This window comes from Ursus arctos, unplaced genomic scaffold (assembly GCF_023065955.2).
Source record: "Ursus arctos isolate Adak ecotype North America unplaced genomic scaffold, UrsArc2.0 scaffold_21, whole genome shotgun sequence".
Taxonomy (NCBI): Eukaryota; Metazoa; Chordata; class Mammalia; order Carnivora; family Ursidae; genus Ursus; species Ursus arctos.
Genome location: NW_026622886.1, coordinates 26390977 through 26403170, shown reverse-complemented (window position 1 = coordinate 26403170; position 12194 = coordinate 26390977). Strand labels below are relative to the sequence as shown.

At 39.6% G+C, this 12194-nt stretch overlaps 1 pseudogene; it reads right to left on the bottom strand.

Moving 5' to 3' along the window:
* Positions 1-1594: 1594 nt before the first annotated feature.
* Positions 1595-3566, bottom strand: LOC113255897 (RNA-binding protein EWS-like; annotated as a pseudogene).
* Positions 3567-12194: the final 8628 nt, after the last annotated feature.

The following is a 12194-nucleotide window of genomic DNA, read 5'->3' as shown; positions in this document are numbered from 1 at the left end:
TGCACCACCCAGGCGCCCTTACATATGCATTTTTTTTAAGATTTTATTTATTTATTTGACAGAGAGAGACAGCCAGCGAGAAAGGGAACACAAGCAGGGGAAGTGGGAGAGGAAGAAGCAGGCTCATAGCGGAGGAGCCTGATGTGGGGCTCGATCCCAGAACGTCGGGATCACGCCCTGAGCAGAAGGCAGCTGCTTAATGACTGAGCCACCCAGGCGCCCCTACATATGCATTTTAAGTAAGAATTTTCTCAAGGGGCTAACTGATAAAGTAATGTGATGATAAGATTGATTAAAATCTCTCTGGAAACATTGTTGTTTCTGTATTGAAATAACAACCGTTTTCTCCATCATTCCCAAATGAATTAGATACCAGGAAATAATTCTATCTTACATTCTTACATTCCAATTCTTATTTTGACAGCCCCACTCCCCATCTCACATGTAACTTGCTCCTTCTTGCTTTTTGACTTTATTGCTTCCAATTGAATGTTTCTTTCTGTCCTTATTTCTCATATCAAACTCAAGTTCCCAACAAAGCTTTTCTAGGAAAATTTTCCTGACCTTAATCAATCCTTTCTATGCATTCTCTCAAGCACTGATGTACTCAGTGTGATGCACACTAAATTAAACTTATGAATGTGTTGTTGGTATATTAGTGCTCATTATTTTCAAATCTCTTTTGCATGCTTCCCCCCTAGTATGACAACTTCTTACTGGGTAGAGATGTGGTCCATCTCACCATATAACTTCCTGCTCAGAAAACTTCCAGGGCCTTAGTGATAAAGTGAAAACTCCTTAGATCAGGATATGATGCTTCTGACTTCTCTCCAGGCTCAACAGTGGATATACAGCTCCTCATGTCCCAGTCTCCTGAGTTGCTCCATAAAGTTCCCAGAAGTTACCATTTCACACTTAGCGTGCTCCTGCTGCTTCCTGGAGTGGCCAAAATCTTGGCCCAGTTTGGAAGAAAATTTCTTCACCTTTAGGGGTTAGGCTCAGCTCAAGTGTCTTACCTATCCTGATGAAATCCAGACTAACCTCTGCGGCCCACTTCCCCACTCAACCCTCTTGCCCCCAGTGATGCAGTGCTATAGACGGTAGTTGATAGAGCACAGGCTTGAAAGTCACACACACTGGTGGGAACCCGGTTCTACCACTTTCAAGTTGTATGCTTTCTGTCAAGTTATTTAAGGATCCTAAACCTCAGTCTCCTCATTTGTCGGTGGGCATAATTTCCCCTTCCTAGGGAAGTTGTGAGGATTAAATGAGTAATGCATTTGAGGTGCTTAGCCGTTAGGCTGGCACAGAGTGAGCCCCCTGTAAATGGCCACTCTTATGGGACCTGGTCCTTGAGACCAGGTCATCTATGAAATCAAGTGCCTAACTCTTAGTAGTACTCAGTAAATGTTTGCTGAATAATGAAAGTAAACACCTTCACCATGGGGGAGCAGAAGGGGAAAAAAAGTTGGCACACTACCATTTCACTTGTTTTAATGTTTCTTCTCAAGATACTAAAGTACAGACAAGGAATAATCATGATGTTGTGACCAACATCATAAATATGGAATTATAAATTTAAAACATTTTCTGGTTTAAAAAATAAATCTGTAGTCAATGCAGCTGTGCGGGGTCCCTGCGTCTAGTAGGGCCGGTCTCTGCGTTCCTGACGGTGCTCGCCTTTATCCATTTTTCCAGGTCCTCCACACCCGCCTCTTCCTCCCATCTGTTCCATCAAAGTCCAGGGGGCCCACAAGGGCTGCCCCATCTTCCTCCACCAAAGCCACCTTGGTCCGTGCCCTAGCCACCACAGAAGCCCCCTCTGTCTCCACCACGACCACTTCTGAACATCCCACCAGGACCACTGCGGTCCATGAGGCCGCCTCTTTCTCCCCACATGTCACTAGGGTCGCCTCTGCCATAGTCACCGCCCAGGGGTGGAAAGGGTAGTGGAAGGAAGCCTTCAAGCTTCGAGGCCTTTCACTGGTTGCATTCCGTTCTCCAGGCAATGTTCTGGTTTCCAAACCCCGGACTGGGGCACTGCCAGTCTCTAACTCAGTGCTGGAAGTTTCCTCCTCTGGGTGGGTTCCCGAGGGCCCTCTTGGGGGAAAGCCACCTCTGTCTCCTTCACGGCCTCTCATGTGACCCATGGGACCCCCCAGGACCTCCACAGAGTGGCTGCAGCATCCCTCTGCCCCCACGGGGAGGCATACCACCCTGCATGCTGTTCATCGGAGACTTCTTCCTAGCAAGAGACACCTTAAGTTTGCTCCCTTGAAGATCTTTCCCATCAAACCACTCCACGGCAACCTTGGCAGTTGGTAGGTTTTTGCAGAACACTGCAGCATTGCCTTTGGGTTTTCCTGTTTCCTTGTCCAAGTAGATATGGGAAACAGGTTGTGCAGTTCTCTTGTTTATCCTAACACCACCACACAGCTTAACGAAGTCTGCCGGATCATCTAGGATCACATTGTCACTTAAGTCTTGCACATAAATTGCACTGTTTTTGGAGTCTTCATATGGGTCTACAGGTGGGCCTAGATCAAGATCTGGTCCTTCCTCTATGGGTCCACCAGGCTTATTGAAACCACCTCACTCTCCAACGACCATTCTACCAGTCCTTCTGGCCCACCTCTGCTCATGCTTCCAGCATCAAATGCCCCTCTTCCCCTGCCCCAGTTATCAGGCCCACTCATGTTCCTGTTCTCTGCTGGTCTGGAAAATCCTCCAGACTCCTGTCCACAAATACCCATGCTACTGGGGTCGTCCTGTCTGAATGAACTCTGCTGCCTGTAGCTGCTACTTTGTTGGCTATATTGACTTGGAAACTGGCTGTAGGGTCCAGTTGGGGGGGGGGGGATAACTAGTGGGCAGCTGCTGTCCATAGCTGCTTTGTTGACCATAGCTACTCTGCTGTCCACAGCTGCTTGGCTGCCCATAGATGTTCTGCTGAGAGCAACTGCTCTGATCATAACTAATTGGCTATGTAGAGGAGTAGCTAGTAGGAGGATAAGGAGGTGGTGCCCTGACTGGCTGCATGGGGTAGCTCCCAGGTACATGGTGATAACTATATCCTAAGGTGGGCTGGTTATAACCCCCCGTGCTACATTGAGGTTGAATAGTCTCAGCGGGCTTGTTACCATCCTGCGGTTTTGCAGGTGCGGGGGCTGCCGGCTGCTGTGCATTGGCTGGGTCAGTAGCCTGAGTGCCATATGCAGACTGAGTTGCATAGGAGGCCTGGGTGGTAGTGACTGTAGCCAGTGGTGGTATCATAAGCACCAGTGCCATCCCCCTGGACAGGCTGACTGTATGCCTGGGGGGCAGTTAGAGTATTGTAACCAGCAGGAGGTTGTTCCATAAGAAGTTGCATAGGCGGTCTGCCCATAGGTCACAGTGATCTGAGCCTGGGTATAGCTGACATCAGTGGGCTGTCCATAGGTTCCATAACTTTGCTGCCCATATGGCTGGGTGGTCTGTGCATATCCTTGAGTGGACTGGACGGTGTATGCACTGTAGCCCTGCTGGGCTGCTGTTTGGTTGTAAGTACTGTATTCCGTGGACGCCATTTTCCCTCCTTCCTTCCTGATCTCTCCTTTTCCAGCTCTAATCTTGACCTACCATAACAACTCCTTTGAAAGTTGGCCAATATAAGCTACCTAAAGCATTGTTCTGATCACATGCCATCTCTACTCATTAATTTTTAGATGAGAGACATTCTTGAAAATTGCGAAGTGATTAAAAAATTTTAATCAGGTTGAATTTTCTCAAAAGAAGTAAAAATGATAAAAACACAAGGGAAAAATCCTTTGTGTTATTTTTTTACATGTTACATGAATCTGAATAAAATATTAATATTTACAAAGAAAAGTGCAACTTCAGATGGCATTAGTCTATAACCATGAATTTATTATCTTGCTTCTCCATTATAAATTTTTTTTTTTTATATCCAAGTGTCTGTCATGGTCAAGGATTTTTCATATTTAGTTTTTTCTCACATTATACTGGCATTGCTCTGGTTGTGTTTTCACTATGGTGAAGCAAGTTGATAGCAAAACACATTCTTGTCCACTTCGTGTCTGATGAGCCCCATTTTTCCTTTGTGGAGATGGCCTTGTAACAGTTATCATCAGAGGTCTTCTTTTGAAACAAAAGGATTTTTTTTTTAGTTGTGATTTAATTTAAAATAAAGATTAAAGGAAAAAAATAACTTGGGATAACTCTATATTTATAAGCTGTATTACCAAGCATCTGAACAATATGAATTCATTGTCATTTGGGAAGGTCAGTTCCACTTAGGAAGTCACCTGTCATCTTGCTCAGTAAATATCTTGCTTCCTTTATTCACCCGGATACTGAAATGGGTTCCCTATGAAAGACAAATGCTTAATACTCAAATGATGGGATCTCTTAGCTTTTGAATTTCTCTTATTAATCTGAGTACACATTTTAAAGAAAGGAATACATCTCATCTCACCACAGTATTTCTTTTTGTTTAAAGATTTTATTTATTTATTTGACAGAAATAGAGAGAGATCGATCACAAGCAGGGGGAGTGGCAGAGGGAGAGGGAGAAGCAGTCTCCCGGCCAAGCAGGGAGCCCCATGCGGGGCTCGATCCCAGGACCTTGAGATCATGACCTGAGCCAAAGGCCGATGCTTAACTGACTAAGCCACCCAGGTGCCCCTTCACCACAGTATTTCAAAAAACATATCAATTAATCATCCACAAATGAAAGGCAAGTATACAGCATTAGGATTCTTATAGTCTACCTCACATTCTACATACAGTTATGCATTTCTTTCTCTCCTACTTGATCTGGAACTCCTGTAGGTAAAATACCTGCCTTACCTATTTCTTTGAGCACGGACAGAACATAATACATTGCTTTACTCCTCAGAGTAGGTACATAAAAAATGTTGAGTCAAATTGCATTCGATTAAATCTCATGACAGGACAGCTATTTTGAAGAGAGGGAAGATGTATTTATTAGTGTTGTTGTTTTGTGATTATACACTGCAACATTCATTAGAAGGTCCAAGCAATTTATATTTAGAAATGTGTGCTCCAATCAACATTAACCTTGATCACTAAAATTTCTCTACCAAAATTTCACCACTCTAGTAGAAAATGGGGAGTTTCATTGCTGGCAAGAAACATTCACATAGAAACCAAATGATGAGAAATATCCAGCACCTGCTGCCTTTAGGCAGCTCTAAATTAAAGCTTTCTATGTTTAGACATAGTACACATCTAGATAGCTAAGGTGTAAAATTATCTGCTTGGCAAGATTTTCCTACTTCATCTTCTCGACGTAGAGCTAACTGCATGAAATAAGTCAGTCGATCACCACTTATTGGCTAGGTGACAGAAACTTTGTACCTTCCTATCAGAGCGTTCATTGAATTTATTGGTTGGTCTTCCTAGGGTTTCCTTCTAACTGTAAAGCTGTTAATTTATAATTTACAAAAATGTAAAATCATGGCTCTCACGTAAAATGAACATGAGCCAAAAATTTTATTTAACTCATTAATTGATGAGGGAACCGATAAGATACTGTAATGAATTCAGAGGAGATTTTGGCAATCGAGCCTTCAGAAATGCTGAAATTAATTTGCAAAATTAATTCGATGCAAAACTGCTTAATCTTCCATACAGCAATAATGGGTAATATTTGGTGTTGTGTTTTCTAGAGGGCAGAAATAAATTTTCTCCTTTCTGGGCTATAGTGATTCGGACTACTAACATTTTTTTTAATGTTATCTTCTACTTTTACAGAGATGTAAAACGGCCTAATCAGCAGAAAGCCAGTTAAAGCTACACACCTGGTAGAATCAGTTAAAACCCAGAGGGTCCACTAAAAGCATATCAAATACTCTGTCAGTTGGGCAGTTTTTTCCTGAAAGTTTATCTAATGTTGGAATGTGATCTTGATATTTAATCTTCTTCAGGATTTTTTCTCTGCAGTAGAGCCTATTGCAGTTTATTAACACACGTTATTCAATAATGTGATTGCTTTTTTAAGGGTATTAACTTTTGATGGGCAACATACTGGTTCAGGATTTAGCTAGTTACAAGAATCATTCAACGTAGGAGGGAACTATTAGGAATTTCTTATTCTGCATCTTTTCTGAGCTCAGTCCTTTCTAGTCAAAGCTGTACCTTCCTTTCTCTGCTTTTCTAACCACTAAGCAAGGATTCATGATCTGTTTTAAACTATGAGCCCAAAGCCCAGATTAAATTTAAAGCTATTTCCAGTTCCCAAGATTAGAAACTCATTCTATTTCCTCCTTAACTTCCATGTCCGGAAGTTCTTTTAGTCCTATGATATGTGGGCCAGGATAAATTTCTTTACTGTCAAATAGAGTCAAGAGTGGGAGTGGAAGGGGAGTTTAAACAGATTTTCTGTGACAGTGTATGTCAGTGGATTACTTCTTCCCTGATGGAAGCCAGAAGTAGTTCCACTTGCTGGAGTGGTGGTGAGGGGCGGATACATGCACTTAGAGACATGTCTTAGCCAATAGATAATGACAACCCTTTAAAAAACACCTCAGAAAATATCCTCCCCCTTCAAGTCAGAGGGAGTATTTGTACAGAGCTCGATTTCTAAGAAATCAGTCTGTAGGAGTATAGCTATGGGGATGAGGAACTAATTATTTTACAAGCAAGTCATATTCTGTACTTGGTGACCTGAAGAATGACATTCCAGATTATTCACCAAGTATAACAATACGATTAATTACTCCTTGAAGCTACTTTCAAATATAGTCAAATCACACTCTACTTGTATAAGTTAAACATGCTTTCATGTGCTGTTACTTGCAGTGGTATCAAAGGTGGATTAAAGACAGGTAAGAATGAAGCAAGGAGCCCAATTAAATGATTACTTCAATAGTCCACCTAAGATGTAATGATAGTCTGGACCTATAGGGCAGTTGCTGTAGAAAAGACAAGATAGTTCAAAAGCATATTTAGCAGGATGTGATGAATTGGGTGTGACAGAGAATACAGGGTCTAAGATGACTCAAGGTGTCAGCATCTCTGTAAACAGCATCTCTGTAAACAGAGGTTTCATGATATTACATGAGAGTAGAGTGTAAACGTTTGGGAATTAATAATGATAATGATCCTTCCAGACCTTAGAGCATGTGGAAAAACAAATATTTGGGGAGGGGGAGATTTAAGGGTTTTCTCCTAGTAAAAGAGGTAGAAAGAGTTGGCTTTTTGTTCTATTTTGTTATATTTTAAAATATCAGACTAGTAATTCATTAGGCGTATTTAAAAGGTGTGGGAAGAGGGCTGAGGGGAAGAACAGCTTTGTATGAGAGTGAGCTTGGGTAAACAGTATATAAAAGAGAGGTTTCCATAATGAATGACGATCAAGATGTAAAGTGCAGGATGGAAAGCATATTGCAATGATCTGACCATAAAGTTTGGAACTCTAATAACAACTTGGACACAGAGTCTTCCGGTGTCTCAGCAAGGGAAGCTCAGATAGGGGCTTGGAGGCTTCTAATTCTTTTGGAGTCAGAGTTGAAGGAGTTTCTTGCTTCTAGTCTAGAGTACAGTGTTTGCCTTTATGAGCGGCTTTAAATATTCCCCTTTTTTCCACTAAACGATCTCATATAGCATGGATTCTTTTTCATCCAAGACTCTCTCTTTTGGGAAAGATTTGGCTTTTTCAATGTCCTCTTGGTGTGGTACTTAGACATAGTGTACACAGTGGTACCCTAACCTAAACAGACAAGAAGACTAAGATACCCCCATGGATAGACAAGTATAAGTTCAGGAGCACACAGTGGTTAGCTCATTTGATGTCATACTATTGACTTAAATTGAACGAACATGCAATAAAGCCCTAATTTACTTTTTCAATATGTGTTATATGTGTGTGTATGTGAAATATAGTTAGATTTGATCAGTCAGTATTATATGGCATCATAAATCCACTGTACTGATAATCCTTTCCAATGTATTTTCAAACATGTCGATACGTTGGAATCACCAATGTTAATTACAAATGTGAAATAAAACAAAGATAGAGCCTGTGGCATGATCTTAGAAACCTCTTTTCAAATGATGTCCATTATGTATAGTGATTTATTCACCTACATTTAACTGCACTATTGTCTTTCCCACATTTACGTGTTATCTCTAAGTATCCCATAAACGATGTTGCAGATTGCTCCATTAGTGCTATGAGGTCTCTTTACTTGAGTCCTAGAATCCCATAAATCTGCATATTCTAGAATTTTTAGATACAAATATTAAATATTTAATACATTAGATATTTATATATCATACCTAGATATTTTAGGGGTGATGAAAATACTTTGCTAAATCCATCCTCTGAATGCTCTTGTTTCCCTATTTCCCCCAATCCCTTCGACACATAACTCTAAATCTTTGGTCAGTTAGTTTTGTTGAGACGAGTATTTCGACTAACGGTTTTAATGTAAGGTTTCTAGAGTTTCTTTAACTAGAGAGTCTGTGGAAGGTTTGGGATAATCATAGAAGCTGGTGTCTAATTTATAAATGGACTGACAATAAATACCTTTCTGTCTCTCAAGACTCATTCAAGTCATTTATTTATCACACAGAGGACTCATTACGTCTTGCATATATTAAGGTCACTTTTTGTTAACTATGATATGTACTGGGCATAGGGCAGATATTGGAGATAGAGAGATAAACTACATTTAGTTCTTATCCCAAAGGAGCTAAGTAAGCATCTAATAACAGAAATAGGTATGTAAATAGATAGTGCTGAATGGTAAGAGATATAAATAAAATATTATGAGAATATAGAAGACCTGAAGCATGCTTCAGATGAAGCATGGGCCAGCTGGAATTTAAAGCTGAAGAAATTTATAGTGTTCTCAAATTAATACTACTGATGTAGAGTTTTGTCTGAAACTTTTTTTATTCTATAGAAAATTCTGTTTTGAGACAGACACTTCAATGAAGCATTGCATCAGACCTGTCTTGGCCCACCAACATGAAACTGCCACCCACACCCTTACTCATCGACCAATTCTTTTATATTGTTGTTGTGGTTGTGTTCTTGGGCTTAGTATAATACAGTCAGAACGTTCTTGGGTGTAACTCAGAATGCTGATTAGCAATCAAGTTCAGTCTCAATTTCACATGAACCTGGGGTCTATTTCCCCACATATATTGTTTAGCACAAAAGAAAATAAATGCATTGCTTTGTGGATGAGAAAGCAGGCCTAGACTTGTTGACACCTATCTGTGGCTCCTTTCCAAGGGCTTGTTTTCAAAAGCCAGATCCCCATCCTTTTGTTGAGTTGAAAAATCAAAAACAAATAAAAAGCTGTAGGAAACTTCCTTTGTGGAAGGAGAAGCCATGTGTGAAGAATTTTCATCCACCGTGAACTGCCAGTGTTACTAAGTGTAGATAGCAGGAGCATTGCCTCATGATTGAATTTGCCTACAAGTGATTAAAGTCATAAATTACATAAAGAAAATGAGCATACTGCTAAAATAATTGCTCCAACACTAATTCCACCCTGTTACGTCTTGCTAAGAATCCTTTGCCACCGATGCAATCCCATCATGTTTATTGCAAGTTTCAAGCCTGGCCTATTACGATTGGCTTTTTCACTAAAACTTACTCCTTTATTACCTTTCAGGATCAGGAGAACTAGATAATGAAAATTTAAATTACTCCCATTTGTAATTCTGTTGCTTACAAGGTCGTCAAAAGCTACAGAATTTTATTGCTATGTTTAAAAAGCCATATGAAAGAATTAACTTTATATGTTTTTATGCTAGCAGCTCTATTACAATATTCTTTTTCGGTTTCTATGGAAAGGCCTTTCATCCACAGAACTACAAAATTAAGAGACATTCTGCAATGAAATAAATTCCTTTCATGTTTTAAGGACTAGAGTGGTTTACAACTCCCCACGGAGATGAAGGTACTCAAATTATCCCCCCACCCATCTTTCTTTTCAAGTTTAAAATGAACGAAGTGAATTTGCCTTTGGTGTTTTATAACGTCAATGAACTTTAAAGAGCTTTTGAACAGCCACCGGGGACTAGACCATCATTTTCTTTATGTTCCTATCCAATTGAAATTGCCTCACTGATTTAGGCCAGGGCTCCCCAACCTGGATGCCGTGGTACTTTAGGGCACCCCAGATACTGTTCCCCAAAACAGTTGTGCAACTGGGCTTTCCTTGAAGATGAATTCTCTTAAGTTGCTCTCCTGTGAAGAAGGGTTACTACCAGAAGATGCTGACTTCTTGCACACAGGTGATTTGGCCCCTCCTTCAAGTTAATTCTCCACTCTCTCAAATAAAATCTCTCTCTGTTGTGTACATGACATTTTCATAAGAGCTCCAGCCTTTGACATCGGCCCGCCTGCCCACCACCCACCACCCACGTCCCGTTCAAATTAGAAGCTGTCTCATTCTCCTTCGCTCAGGCACCAACAGATTTACAGGCGAGCACTGCTGCTTTGGTCGTGTGGCAGCTCAATGGCCTTTGATGACCAGGAGTTGAGCTTGCTCGTGAAGTAAGACTTGCAAAGCTGGGGACTTACTTCACCAAACAGGTACAGGGCATAACTAACATAAAAATAATATTATTAGCTGTCACAAACCAAGCAGGCTTGGGCCTGTATTTCTCAGGAATGACAGACCTTGAAATAAACACATGCTGTTTCATGAATTTTGTTGAATCTTGAGAAACATCTTTTTTTTTTTTTTTTTTTTTTGGTCAGGGTTGATATTATTTAGAAAAAACTAGATAGTGCTCTCTTGAAAGGTTTAGCTATTTATGGGTGTATTTTAACATAATATGTTAAAAGTTTCTTTTCATAATAAAGGCTATAATAAGTACCTCTGAAAAGGTAAAAGCGTTTCTAAACAATTAGACTTAAAATAGTTTTTTAAAGTCAAGTCAAATTTATTTCTTTAAGACACAACTCAAATGTTACCACTCTGATTTTTCCCAACATAATTCAATACAATTTCCCTTGCTCATCTATACGGTTATTTTGGCCTTGGTTATACTTTTATTATACTCAGTCTTTGATACTGATAGTCATTTAGTCTGATTATAGTCTAATACAAATTAGATTTGTATCCTGGGTATTTAAATAAATGACTGAATTGTATTTTATTATAAATAACTATATCTCACAACTTGGTAAATTGTTTTATATGCCTATATACTATAGTTCTATAGTAACGAAATTATGGAAGTTTTAGAATGGTCCGACAATGAGTTTTTGAGGGTAATATAACTCTAAGTACAGATAGACTGGTTTGTGAATCTGTTTTCAACACATATCTGATGGAGCATGTCATATTTTCACAAATAAATGTGTCCTCCTGAATCCAAATATGTGCTAAACACACAAGCAACTGAATTCCTAAATTTTGGTTTTTAAGAACTGAGCTTAAATAGAAAAGTATTTCAATTAAGAAAAGGTGATGACATCTCCCTAAATGAGTATGCAAGTATACATCTTGGATTTAAAAGTTGTTTCCTACTGCTAAGCCTGGCAGACGTGATGAAAATGGCCCAGACAAATGAAATTTCAATGTTCCCCGCCTCACTCTGATCCTCATATTTACTTATTCTTCTTATTTCCAACGCACTGAATCTGCTGATAGCATTGTCATTTAGGCTGATGGTGAAACTGTCTTCTGAGATTATACAGGTGTTTTATGGGAGTTTTTATTCCGGAACAGCCAATTAGAAAGCTGAATTGGCTTATAAGTTATTGACAATTAGAAAACAGGGGATGTTTTCTTCAAACTTGTTTTCTTCCCTAGAGAACATGGATGTGTTTGTCAAAATATTATTATTCCTTGAAAACATTTATTCAGCTGAACAATAGTTCTTGTCGTGCTATGACACGCAGGACATCAGGATGAATGTTAATGGGGGTACACCACCTTTAGGGAATGAAAACAATAAGCAAAAAAATACCTATTTGTTTAAATTAATATTTCTAACTCAATCAAGAAATATATATTCGTGGAATTAAGAATTCTGGATGCAAATATGTGTTTTATTCACATTGGTCCTCTTTCTATTGAGTGTAGCATTATGAATTCTGTCCAAATATATCGATCTTTATATAAAATACGGTTGAAAACACTAAATATGTGACTTGTAAAGTTTTTTACACAGGGTGAATGGATATATGGCAATAATTTAAT